At 46.2% G+C, this 13196-nt stretch overlaps 1 protein-coding gene across 5 annotated transcripts in view; it reads right to left on the reverse strand.

Annotated features, from left to right (window-relative positions):
* Positions 1–13196, reverse strand: part of LOC126237240 (lactosylceramide 4-alpha-galactosyltransferase-like) — a 543469-nt gene that overhangs the window by 312822 nt on the left and 217451 nt on the right. The window contains exon 1 of one of the 5 annotated variants that reach the window (XM_049947145.1): positions 4165–4302. The exons of the other annotated variants lie outside the window; for them this stretch is intronic. The gene's annotated coding sequence lies outside the window, so the exon portion shown is untranslated. Of the gene's footprint in view, positions 1–4164; positions 4303–13196 lie in introns of those variants that run through there. 5 annotated transcript variants of the gene reach the window in all.

Consider the following 13196-nt stretch of genomic DNA (forward strand, 5'->3'; position numbering starts at 1 on the left):
GTACGTAGAACTATCCTATCTGCTGTGGCGAAAGGAAACCCCCTCACCACAGTATATAGCAAAAATTCAAAACAACAGTATCCTATTTGGAATATGTCGAATCTTACGAATACATGAGTGTAGAAATTTGTAGGGGTATGAAATGGAACGATCACATAGCCTCGGTCATAACTATAGAGGCCGTCACGAAAATAGGCACCTAAAGGTTATCTCACTATCTTACAAAAATGGTTCAAATAGCTCTGAGCACTATGGAACTTAACTTATGAGGTCATCAGTCCCCTAGAACTTAGAACTACTTGAACCTAACTAACCTAAGGACATCACACACATCCATGCCCGAGACAGGATTCGAACCTGCGACCGTAGCGGTCGCGCGGTTCCAGACTGCAGCGCCTAGAACCGCTCGGCCAATCCGTCCGACTCACTATTTTACAGCATTGCCAGTTAGTGGTAATTTCAAATGTCAGTAAAAATTCTGAAAAAATATAAGACATCTCTATTTTTATTAAGAATATAATGTAGTACTGTTTGAAAGAAAATTCTTGCAAGCTGCTACGAAAAAAATATAAATACAAACTAGCGTTACAAATTTGGAAGAAAAACAATCTTTTACTCCAACTTGTTGAAAAAACAGAACTGACATATTTGGACTGAAAAAAATATGAACATTCTGAAAGAGTGTAAATGCAAGTGATACACATTTTATGACGAAAACATAAAAGTGTTCCGAAATAGAAAACAAAATACCGTAAGGGATGTGAAACTGTGCCGCCCGTGAACTAAAACTGTCGCTCCAGATGAACTTGGGTTCTGTTGGACCGAGAAAGTTGTTACGAAAATCATAAAATTAATTGTATCGTGTCACCTATGAAAGCATTTTATTTGCGAGAGATCCGCTGCGCCGCAGCACCGGAGCACTTGCATGCTGGCCGGCCGCGGTGGTCTCGCGGTTCTAGGCGCGCAGTCAGGAACCGTGCGACTGCTACGGTCGCAGGTTCGAATCCTGCCTCGGGCATGGATGTGTGTGATGTCCTTAGGTTAGTTAGGTTTAAGTAGTTCTAAGTTCTAGGGGACTGATGACCACAGCAGTTGAGTCCCATAGTGCTCAGAGCCATTTGAACCATTTTTGAACTTGTATGCTGCTGCCAGGATTATGGTTCCGACGGCTCGCCTTACGAGCGAGAATATTCCCTACCTCCAGAAATTTTTTTCGTTTTCAGCTCTTAACTGAACATTTGTCACTGCAAGCAAATCCAAATCGCCGATATGTGCTGTGAAAAAGTAACTGTATGTATTTTCAAGGCCAATATTTCTGTTGAAGTCGAGCAAAATATATTTGCGGGTATGGTTTTGTGATGCCTAAGTTTTCTCGAAGTATACTACAAGACTACTGTCCACAGATCGCAGTAAATGCATTGTGCACAAAACTTCGTTCTTTCTTCCGCCATGTCTCTCCATTTCACTGCAAATTTTCGTTCATTATTACACGTTCCGAATCACAAACCAAGTGAGCAGACAAGACAAACAACGAAGATATCTGAGCCACAATACTAAACTTTTTCATCGACAACACCCTAAATTTTGCCTGTAGTGTCTAAGTACGGTTCTAAGCACTAACTTTTTGTCACAATCGCCCAGTTCCGTAGATTTTCTATACCCCTTTCTTGGATAATCGAAAAAACATGCTAGCATCTAGAGATTCTGCCGATGTTACTGCACTGTCAATCTGTAATACAATCTATTCCGAAATACAACAAGATTTTGTCGTCATTTAATGAACTAGCAAAAAATTTATTATATTCTTGATTTCTACACGTTGGCCAAATAAGTAAAAATTTTCCGTGTATTCGATACGACAATTTTAGATTGTTTTCTGTCTTTTCGCCTTTTACGCACGCCGACTGGAATAGCAGTACACGTAGGCCCATGCCCATATTTCGCTCGCTACCAAACACACGTCAATGCACTGTTCCACGGAAGATTGAAACCAAACGTGATCACACGATATCGCAGGGAAACACTAAACATTCAGCCGGCGCTGACCTTCAGCATTGTTGACAGTGTATATGTGGCAATAAAGCTATGAGACGGGAGAATCTCAGGGCTTAGCTCCGATGGATTCTACAATCCGAACCACAAACGGCGGAGGTTCGCGCAAGACGACAAACGAACGGAGATTACATTGTTGCCCGTTCCGAGAGACTGTTACGGTACGCGCATGAACGTGCTTCGCGCTTGATGTAAGCGTGTATCCTGCAAGTTACCTCTCTCACTTGTTTGTAAAGAAGATGTCGCTTGCAGTCATCATCAGCCATGACAACTAGCAACAAATGGAATAAAAATTCACTACATAACTAGCTACGATGAGGTTTAATGTTAGGATTAGCAGAGCGCTCAGAACACTACTGAACGCTCACTGGCTGTCGGAGGCTGCGTGTCGTAGGTGCGCAGAACGAGCCTTTAACTCGACCGCCATCGTTTGTAACTCAAAATAGCAAGTGTGACCTTGACGTTTGGTGGCCACTCTAAAGTAACTAACGAAGGTAGAAGAAATTGGGGTCCCAACACTCTTCCCTGGCGTAGGCCTGATGTTACTTCTATATCTATCGATGGCTATAGGCTCAAAATTACATGCTGTGTCCTCCCTACCAAGAAATCGAAAATGGTTCAAATGGCTTTAACAAGGGAACCTCCCCATCGCACCCCCCTCAGATTTAGTTATAAGTTGGCACAGTGGATAGGCCGTGAAAAACTGAACACAGATCAATCGAGAAAACAGGAAGAAGTTGTGTCGAACTATGAAAAAAATTAATAAAATATACAAACTCAGTAGTCCATTCGAAGATAGGCAACATCAAGGACAATGGGAGTCAAGGAGCGCCGTGGTCCCTTGGTTAGCGAGAGCAGCTACGGAACGAAAGGTCCTAGGTTCAAGTCTTCCCTCGGGTGAGAAGTTTAATTTTTTATTTTCAGTTTATGTGACAAACTTTTATGTTTTCATCACTTTTTTTGGGAGTGACTATCACATCCACAAGAAAACCTAAATCGGGCAAGGTAGAAGAATCTTTTTACCCATTCGCTAAGTGTACAAGTTAGGTGGGCCGACAACATATTCCTGTCATGTGACGCACATGCCGTCACCAGTGTCGTATAGAATATATCAGACGTGTTTTCCTATGGAGGAATCGGTTGACCTATGACCTTGCGATCAAATGTTTTCGGTTCCCATTGGAGAGGCACGTCCTTTCGTCTACTAATCGCACGGCTTTGCGGTGCGGTCGCAAAACACAGACACTAAACTTATTACAGTGAACAGAGACGTCAATGAACGAACGGACAGATCATAACTTTGCGAAAATAAAGAAGGTAAAATTCTCAGTCGAGGGAGGACTTGAACCAAGGACCTCTCGTTCTGCAGTTACTCACGCTAACCACGGGACCACGACGCTCCTGAGCTCACATTTTCCTTGATGTTGCCTATGTTCGCATGGACTACTCAGTTTGTATATTTTATTAATTTTTTTCATAGTTCCACACAACTTCTTCCTGTTTTCTCGATTGATCTGTGTTCAGTTTTTCAAGGCCTATCCACTGAGCCAACTTATAACTAAATCTGAGGGGGGTGCGATGGGGAGGTTCCCTTGTAAGCACTATGGGACTTAATCTCTGAGGTCATCAGTCCCTTAGACTTAGAACTACGTAAACCTAACTAACCTAAGGACATCACACACATTCATGCCCGAGGCAGGTTTCGAACCTGCGATCGTAGCAGCCGCGTGGATCCGGACTGAAGCGCCTAGAACCACTCGGTCGCAAAGGCCGGCCACCAAGAAATCCTCAATATCTTTACCAAATACTGTTGTGATACCAGGCCAAGCGCTTCTCGAAAATCAAGCAAAATCTACCTGACTGCCTTGTTTCTTGTTGACCTTCAGGATGTCGCAGTAGTATTTCGTCTCAAAAGCAAAGAGTTAGGAAACTCGTAAGCTAAGTCGCTAATATGACTAAACACAGCACATAGACGCTCAGTAAGCACGTAACATACAACGACATTTTATTGACACCGGTCACGTTTCATAGCGTGGAAATCTAACTAAAATAGGTGCTCGTATTATACGTTATTGCTGTCCTACGACAAATTGTTGGCTTTAAATTACGTACCGGAGATGGGCGTGGAAAAAAGCGCTGCAGCGATCTGCGCCGCAGCAGAACCACGTATCCGTACAGCCGCGCCACACTAGAACGCAGTACACAGCTCTCGTGGAAAGGTACGTACGTATTACGCAGTCAGCGCTCGGAGCAAACAGCCGGCCACTGAGTCACAGGGAACTGCTCACAAAAGGAAAGCGTCCGCCGTGGCGAGAACTCAGCCAGCGTAGCAAGGGGAGAGCCGCTGCGCTGACAAGGCGAAGAAGAAAATCGTGCTTGTCACGCAGGGGACAACTCGAGAAACCAGCCGAGATAACATGAGTTTCCTACCTCCCCCACATACCTCCATTTTTACAAGTTCTGGGGGAAATGGCTTTCGATGTTCTATACTCGCACTGTAACTTGGCACTTCCGACAGTGCATGTAAAGCCAGGTTACCACGTGTGGATACATTCGAATTCCATTGGCGTTTGCCGTACCACTGGAAGTTGAGCCGCGTTTCCATGTACAACTAAAGTGACGCCACAGCATGTGACGTGACAATCGATCCGGCAATGGCGTCGTGTGTTTCTGTACGTTCTTGTCAAGTTCTTGTCAGTTTTGAGCATCATCTATGAGTATTAATGTTTTGATGGGTTGTCACAAGTGAATTGGGTTCTAAACAGGTTATAAATAACATGATTATTGCACGCGCAAAATGTAAGAACTTAAATATATTTACAGTCGAAATGAATCCTCATCTTTCGCTATACAACTTCTTTGCTGTGACTGTGGTTCATAGTGTAGCTACATTTGTATACGTAGACAGCATCAGTCTAACACTTGCGCCGAAACAGACTGTAATACAACTTGGAGCACTTATCAATACAAACTCTTTCTCATAGCTCTGTTCATTCAGTAGAAACTCTTCCCCGTAGCACTGTTCAGCTTTCACAAAGATATGTAAGGGCTTGCAGATTAACTTGAAAGGGTCTAAGAGATTGCCACGGTACTCTTATCGCTGCTTGCTGTGGACTGAAATGTAGCCTGGTGTAGAACTGACCTCGTATCGGTGTGGCGGTCTATTTCAAGACAGGCCGTTGACGGTGGCGCGCAGAACTTCTATGGGAGTGTCTAGCTACTTCCCTCTCATTGATGTGGCCAGCGATGCTCCGATTGCAAGGAGCATCTCTGTGGTGTCGACAGCACGTGCGAGCGCTACGGCTGTCGACTATACTACAATTCGGACAGATATTTGTGTTGCCATTCAGCTCATGGCATTACAACTGAGCCAAGAAGCCAGTAAGATGGAGAGAAAGCATAAATGTTGGATTTGGGAGTCAATTTTGGGGAGAAATAACGCGGTGGCGTCAAACACAATTACAAAGGAAGCATTGCTCGAAAACGAAGCGCCGTTCACTGAGCGCTTTCAAACAACAAAAGTAAATGTGGAGTACTTGTTGAGCTGCATATCGAGATCCACTAAGAAATTCGAAACTCACATTAGAATGACATGTACGAGTTGTAATGTCCCAGTTCTGGCAAGACTCGTCACGCATCGGGACACCCATGTCTGCGAAAGAAACGCAAAATAATTAAAAATCAATGTATCACTGCAGATTCCGGACCTACATGTAACGGCTCACTCACTGGTGCATATTTTATCCAATTATGTGTTTTATTTCCAAGTTCCGCAAATATTAAACACAAATTTTCCCCTGGTTAAAAATTCAGAGATAACAGTGACTGTAATAGATTGCTGGCATACAGTGTCCATTTACATTAATGTGACCATTGACTATGTTCGACGTTAGACTGCAATAACCACTCAAAGACGGCAGGTGGCACCACTAGCAGAGGAAGGTATACAAACACACACAAAAAAAGTTTTGCATCACCTTGTTTCCGGGAGTTCCGGAACCTGTACAGAAGATTGGAATAGAGATCAACATAAACATCATTTTCTGCCATTTTTAATGCTCATGAAAACCACACATTGCTAATTTGTACCACGATACAGCGAGACCTTCAGAGATAGTGCTCCAGATAGCTGTATACACCGATACCTCTAATACGCAGTAGCACGTCCTCTTGCACTGATGCGTGCCTGTATTCGTCGTGACATGCTATCCACAAGTTCATCAAGGCACTGGTGGTCCAGATTGTCCCACTCCTCAACGGCGATTCGGCGTAGATAACTCAGAGTGGTTGGTGAGTCACGTCGCCCGTAAACAGCCCTTTTCAATCTATTCCAGGCATGTTCGATAGGGTTCATGTCTGGAGAACATGCTGGCCACTCTAGTCGAGCGACGTCGTTATCCTCAAGGAAGTCATTCACAAGATGTGCACGATGGGGGCGCGAATTGTCGTCCATGAAGACGAATGCCTCGCCAATATGTTGCACAATAGGTCGGAGGATGGCATTCACGTATCGTACAGCCGTTACGGCGCCTTCCATGACCACCAGCGGTGTTCGCCGGCCCCATATAACGCCACCCTAAAACATCAGGGAACCTCCACCTTGCTGCACTCGCTGGACTGTGTTTCTAAAGCGTTCAGCCTGACCGGGTTGTCTCTAAACACGTCTCCGACGATTGTCTGGTTGAAGCCATATGCGGCAGTCGTCGGTGAAGAGAACATGATGACAATCCTGAGCGGTCCATTCGGCATGTTGTTGGGCCCATCTGTACCGCGCTGCAAGGTATCGTGGTTGCAAAGATGGACCTCGCCATGGACGTCGGGAGTGAAGCAGCGAATCATGCAGCCTACTGCGCACAGTTTTTCGTCGTAACACGACGTCCTGTGGGTGCACGAAAAGCTTTATTCATCATGGTGGCGTTGCTGTCAGGGCTCCTTCAAGCCATAATCCGTAGGTAGCGGTCATCCATTTCAGTAATGGCTCTTGGGAGGCCTAAGCGAGACATTTCATCGACAGTTCTTGTCTCTCTGTATCTCGTCCGTGTCCGAACAACATCGCTTTGGTGAATTCCAAGACGCCTGGACACTTCCCCTGTTGAGAGCCCTTCCTGGCACAAAGTAACAATTCGGACGCGATCGAACCGCTGCATTGACCGTCTAGGCATGGTTGAACTACAGACAACACGAGCCGTGTACCTCCTTCCTGGTGGAACGACTGGAACTGATCGGCTGTCGGACCCTCTCCGTCTAATAGGCGCTGCTCATGCATGGTTGTTTACATCTTTGGGCGGGTTTAGTGATATCTCTGAAGAGTCAAAGGGACTGTGTCTGTGATACAATGTCCAGAGTCAACGTCTGTCTTCAGAAGTTCTGGGAACCGGGGTGATGCAAAACTTTTTTTGATGTGTGTAATACATGTCGGAGGGACGCGGAAAACACGTTAAGCCGTTGTCGTAATGCGGAAACACAGTGATTTATCTAACGTCCTAAAGGGCGTGATTATTGGCTTTCGGGCCAAGCGTGGAAGCATTTCCGAAATGGCTAAGTTTGTAAACTGTTGGTGTGCACTATATTTAAAGTATACCGCGCATGCCAAACGGCGCTGTTCAATACCGGTGCCAAATGGTTCAAATGGCTCTGAGCAGTATGGGAATTAACACCTGAGGTCATCAGTCCCCTAGAACTTAGAACTACTTAAACCTAACTAACCTAAGGACATCATACACATCCATGCCCGAGGCAGGATTAGAACCTGCGATCGTAGCGGTCACGCGGTTCCAGACTGAAGTGCCTAGAACTGCACGGCCACACCGGTCGGCAATACCGGCGCCGAAACAACTGTTGAGCATCACGACCCATAGATGACAAGGGTGAACGACGGCTGCGGAGGTGTGAACGGGAAAGTAGACGTGCAGCTGAGCAACTGACTGCCTAGGTGAACCAACGGGCTAGCAGCTAACTTCTCTGCTTACGAGCCTTCGTAACAGGCGCCTGTTTCACTCGCCCATGCTCACTGCCGTTCATCGGCGACGAGGACTGGAATTTGCACGCCTAATACCGCGACTGGACGTCCATGGAAGGGCGACAGTTGGTCTCGTCAAATGAGTTATGCTCCGTCGGGCATATGGCCGTTGGCGTGTAAGGCGTGAAACGGCTGAAAGCAAAGTCACTGCAACCAGGAGCGAGCGTTATGGTCTGGAGAATGTTTTGGTGGCATTACCTGGCCGAACTCGTCATTCTGGAGGCACAGTGGATCAACACAAGTATGTGTCTATCGTTGGGGACCACGTCCATCCCTATATGCAGTTTTTTTCCCTCAACACGATTACATCTACCAGTAGGGCAATGGGATATGTCAACAGCTCGTAACAGACGTGCGTGGTTTGAAGAGCACCTGTATGAGTTTACCGTACTAACATGGCCATCAGACTCCCCGGATTTATATTTGCTGTGCAGTGGCGCTTTACAGCTGCCAAGTAATTGTGAAACTTCATTAAAGATGGCCGTCAGCTGTTTATTTTTACCTCCATGCTGCCACCTTCGATCAGTAGATCATTATCAAGCCGAAGAAAAGTGTGAGCAGCTTGTCACTACAACATTTGAAGTAAAAGGAAATGCCATGTGGCTAGGGCCTCCCGTCAGGTAGACCGTTCGCCTGGTGCAGGTCTTTCTAGTTGGCATCACTTCGGCGACTTGTGTGTCGATGGGGATGAAATGATGATGATGATAAGGACAACACAACACCCAGTCCCTGAGCGGAGAAAATCTCCGACCCAGCCGGGAATCGAACCCGGGCCAGTAGGCATGACATTCCGTCGCGCTGACCACTTTTTTTAAATTATCTTCTTTTATTTTTTGGATAGAAACTCTGTCACTTTTTTCGTGGAACAGGAAGCCAGGGTAAATAAACTATCTTTATTCGTATAATCGTGCTGTCCTACGGATAAGAAAAGCATCGAGGCAGCAAAAAAAAAAAAAATTTGAAACCATAAAATCAACGTACAGACCGCCTTTTTTTACGTGAATAAAGTAAATGACAATCCTAGTCACGGGCGGGAGTGAAAACGAAGTTATCATCTGCATCACAATCCCTGCAGCACGCGGTGTCGCATCATGAATCTGGCATCCAACCTTCACCATACCTGCCATTGTGGGTGCCATGTATTTCTTCTTCGTCGACCATTCGAAGGACCATTATCTGAGGCGGTTTCGGTGTTTACCATCGTCTTTTTTTTTTTTTTTTTGACACGTTAACATAATCCAGTCATATCTGGCGCCAACAGGTGGGGGTCTGTAGTCTTCTCAGTGTGCAATATCCTAATATATTTGAACTTTGCAGCACTATCACAGTCGTTTTGCTGCAGCAGTCTTCTCATTTCTGGGACACTCCAGCTGTAGGGCGGGTTGTGAAAAACACTTCCTAAAAAATTGGAAAATTAAGTCTGTATTTCGTATGACACCGTATGAGGTCGTGTTGTTCTTCTAAGTATATCCAATAATCCATCACGGACTTAATATCGTACTAAAACAAACATTTCATCGCATGTCCAGTGATCCAGTTGACCGCATACCTCTTTTGTTTCGGAAAAAAGTCTTATCCGGTAGAAAAAGTACATCCGATGTGATTTCTGTGTAGTTAGTGCGCCGAAGGAAGGCCAGTATTCGACGCGTCAGCATCCAGACGTCTCTCGCTGCGCCACACACTAAACCATGTTCTTCCGTTGCTAACAGTCCACAGTTTGTGCAAAGAGGAGAATCGACCATATGAATCGTATGTAATCGACTCCTGGCCACACGTTTACGGTTTATAAAAATATACCACATCGATCTCGCTGCTATTGACAGTAATGGAGTATGCACTGCACACCGAATGTGCTTCCAAGTTCTCGTTGGGTATTTGAATTCCATTATGTTGCGGCCATGGTGATCCATCAAGCGCCGATAGATCTCCAGAGTCGTGGGTACTCTCGTCGAAGGTACCTCCAGACGAACATAACTATGATCAACAAGAAATGAGGCAATGTGTGCAAGAGAAGGCGGAATGTTGCCCACCGCTATCGGGGGTTCGTACGAAGGCGGAACAAGTACTTCTTTCATAGCTGATGTTATGGTATGCTATCGTTGTTGCCAATTTCGTATCATCGCTCACATGTAAAGCGCCAAAGCTTCGTTTAGCACGTTTGTGACCGTGAGGCCACCGGTCCGGTTCTGTAGGGTTAACGTGTCATGTTTGATCATAAATAACATCCCAGTACTAACATAATAACCGAAGGCAGCCATGAGGCGGTCCGCAATAACCTTTGGTATTGGTAGGTTTAAATGGCTCTGAGCACTATGGTACGTAACTGCTGAGGTCATCAGTCCCCTAGAACTTAGAACTACTTAAACCTAACTAACCTAAGGACATCACACACATCCATGCCCGAGGCAGGATTCGAACCTGCGACCGTAGCGGGTATTGGTAGGACCTGCGCTAAATGAGGCAGTCTTGACGCTATGTGAACGTTGGTGTAGGCCTATGCCACACGTTGGATCATGTCAAAGGCGCTCAGTGAGTTGCTGCGTATCGTCAGACGAACATTCTGCAGAAGCCGCCGAGAACTCGCCGCCGCTGACCGCCGTAGTGAACGGGTAAATGTGATCCCCAGACATCTCAGCGATTCCATCGTCTGAAACGGTCCCGGTACGTCTTCCAGACCTCGTCCAATGTGCATAATTTTGGATTTCGTCATGTTAACGACACTGCCTGCCGCTGTCCCGTAAGAGTCTAGATGTTCGGCAGCCTGACGCACTTCACGTCGTGATCTGACAAGAAGGATCAGGTCGTCCGCATATGCGCGACAAACGAAAGAGTTCTCATTAAGCGCTACCCCAGTAACTGAGCGTCTCATAACAACATCAGCAGCTGGAGTGCTATCGCAAACAGCATCTTGGAGAGTTGGCACCATTCTCGAACCGAGCTGTTAATGGGAATCGAGCCCGCTTCCCGGCCGTTTACAATCAACGTCGATGTAGCTCCTTGTATCAGCCTCATAACTATGGAGATGAAAACAAGCGGAACCGCCATTCCGCTCATGACTGACGCCAAGAAATCATGGTTTATTCTGTCGAACGTACGATCGAAGTCCACAGATATCATCGCTGCTCGCATTCTACACGTTTCCGCAAGGGCGCCGGCCGTGGTGGCGCCGCTGCTGTGGTCGCAGGTTCGAATCCTGCCACGGGCGTGGATGTGTGTGCTGTCCTTAGGTTAGTTAGGTTTAAATAGTTCTAAGTGTAGGGGACTGATGACCTCAGATGTTAAGCCCCACAGTGCTTAGAGCCATTTGAACCATTTGAACCGCAAGGGCGATAACGTCACGGTATTCACTTAACGCCGAGGAGATGTTGCTTCGCACCCCTAGGCAAGCCTTATCAGGGGATATTGTCCTGGATATCGCCCGTTTGAGACGAGACGCTAGTGGTCGTGCAACCACTCAGCTACGAGGGGCGGACAACATTTGAACAACTTCGATGTGGGGAGAAGAAACATAACTTCTGCTACAATAAATAATCTCCAAAAGACACAGATATGTAGGAGTCGCAAAGAAGACAACCATACATTTCAAACTCATACATATCTGTGTCTTTTGGAGATTGTCTGTTGTGATGGGAGCTAAATTTTTCAACCTACATCGAAGTTGTTCACTTCAAATGTTGTAATAACAAGCTGGTTTCGCATTGCTCCCGCTTGATGATGGCCTTCTAATCGAAACTGGTAGCATTGAGCATAAACAGCTGATGGTTGTCTACAGTGAAGGTTCTCCGGATTTAAACCAAATCGGGAATCCGTGGGACCACGTCGATAGGGCTGTTCGCGACATGGATCCTAAACAGATAACCCTCGTGCAGCGGACCACGACACTGGAGCCAGCATGGCTCCACATCCCTATCGTTACCCTCGGGAACCTCACCGATACTCTTTCTGCACGCCTCGTGCTGCAAAATGTGGTTACTCAGACTTTTGACAGGCGGTCATATTGATGTGACTAGATAGTGTATTAAGGAACACTATGATGGAATCCAAATTCGGATGTGATCATTTTGAGAGGATTAGATTATTTTATGTATAGCGGTAACTGTTAAATTCAGACAAAAAAATTCAAACGGCTCTTCTTCTTGCTAGAGGAGACGCAATGCTAGAAAGACGATACTGGAGCCAAAGCAGGAGGCAAAACCCCTGTGGACAAAAGACGGTGTGTGTTCTCGAATAAGTCACAGAAAGGAATCCTTCACCATCGCCCCTCCCAACAGCTGGTACTAGCCCTATTTCTGAGGATGGAAGCACACCAGTGTGAGGACGTTCAGAAACTATTAAACCACAAGGCGCAGCCGCGCCAGTCTCGGTTTTTCGGCTTCTCTCTGGTTGCAGCAAGACTACTCCGACCTGCACGCGCTGTACTCTCGACAACGCCTTGAGTCTGTTACTTACGTTGAGTGGAAGGTGGGATCACGTATAGGCGCCGGCGTTCATTATCGGCGAGCGTGACTGTGTCACGATCTTGCACTAGACGACGACCCTCTGCCACGAGATAAGCGTCATCGCAGTCACCCTCACCGTTACCCTTATATGTCGTGTCTGTTGATGTTATTCGTTGAGATGCCTCTTCGTTTGCCTCCTACTAGTAACAAGACCGTTTTATGTGTGGAGACGGGATCAATGTACGCACACACACACACACACCCACACACACACACCCACACACACACACACACACAGTTTTATAAACTCCGATGTGCAATCAAATTACGGGGTGGGAAGTTTTCCAAACTCTTAGCCAACGAAGGTAATGTAGGATCACCATCAGCATCCTATCCTCAGTGTTTCAATACGAACGAAATGATTACATAACCAGTTGCAAAGCGCTGTTGCAGACAGCTGACCTTGGCCGCGATAAAGCCGCCGTCACGCTTGCTACGGGCGGAGCTAGATCTACTTCACCGTCAGCACGCAACTACGCCGACTTGGAATACGATCTGCCCCAGCACAAAGTCCGTTCATGAGTCAACTCTCTCCGTAGTAGGTTAGACCCAAAAAGACTAACATACGTTACGGTTTAATTTATAATATTAGAGGCTAAGATCGCTTGATGTGAAATAAGAGGGAG

The sequence above is a fragment of the Schistocerca nitens genome, chromosome 2 (genome assembly GCF_023898315.1).
Source record: "Schistocerca nitens isolate TAMUIC-IGC-003100 chromosome 2, iqSchNite1.1, whole genome shotgun sequence".
NCBI classification, from domain to species: Eukaryota; Metazoa; Arthropoda; class Insecta; order Orthoptera; family Acrididae; genus Schistocerca; species Schistocerca nitens.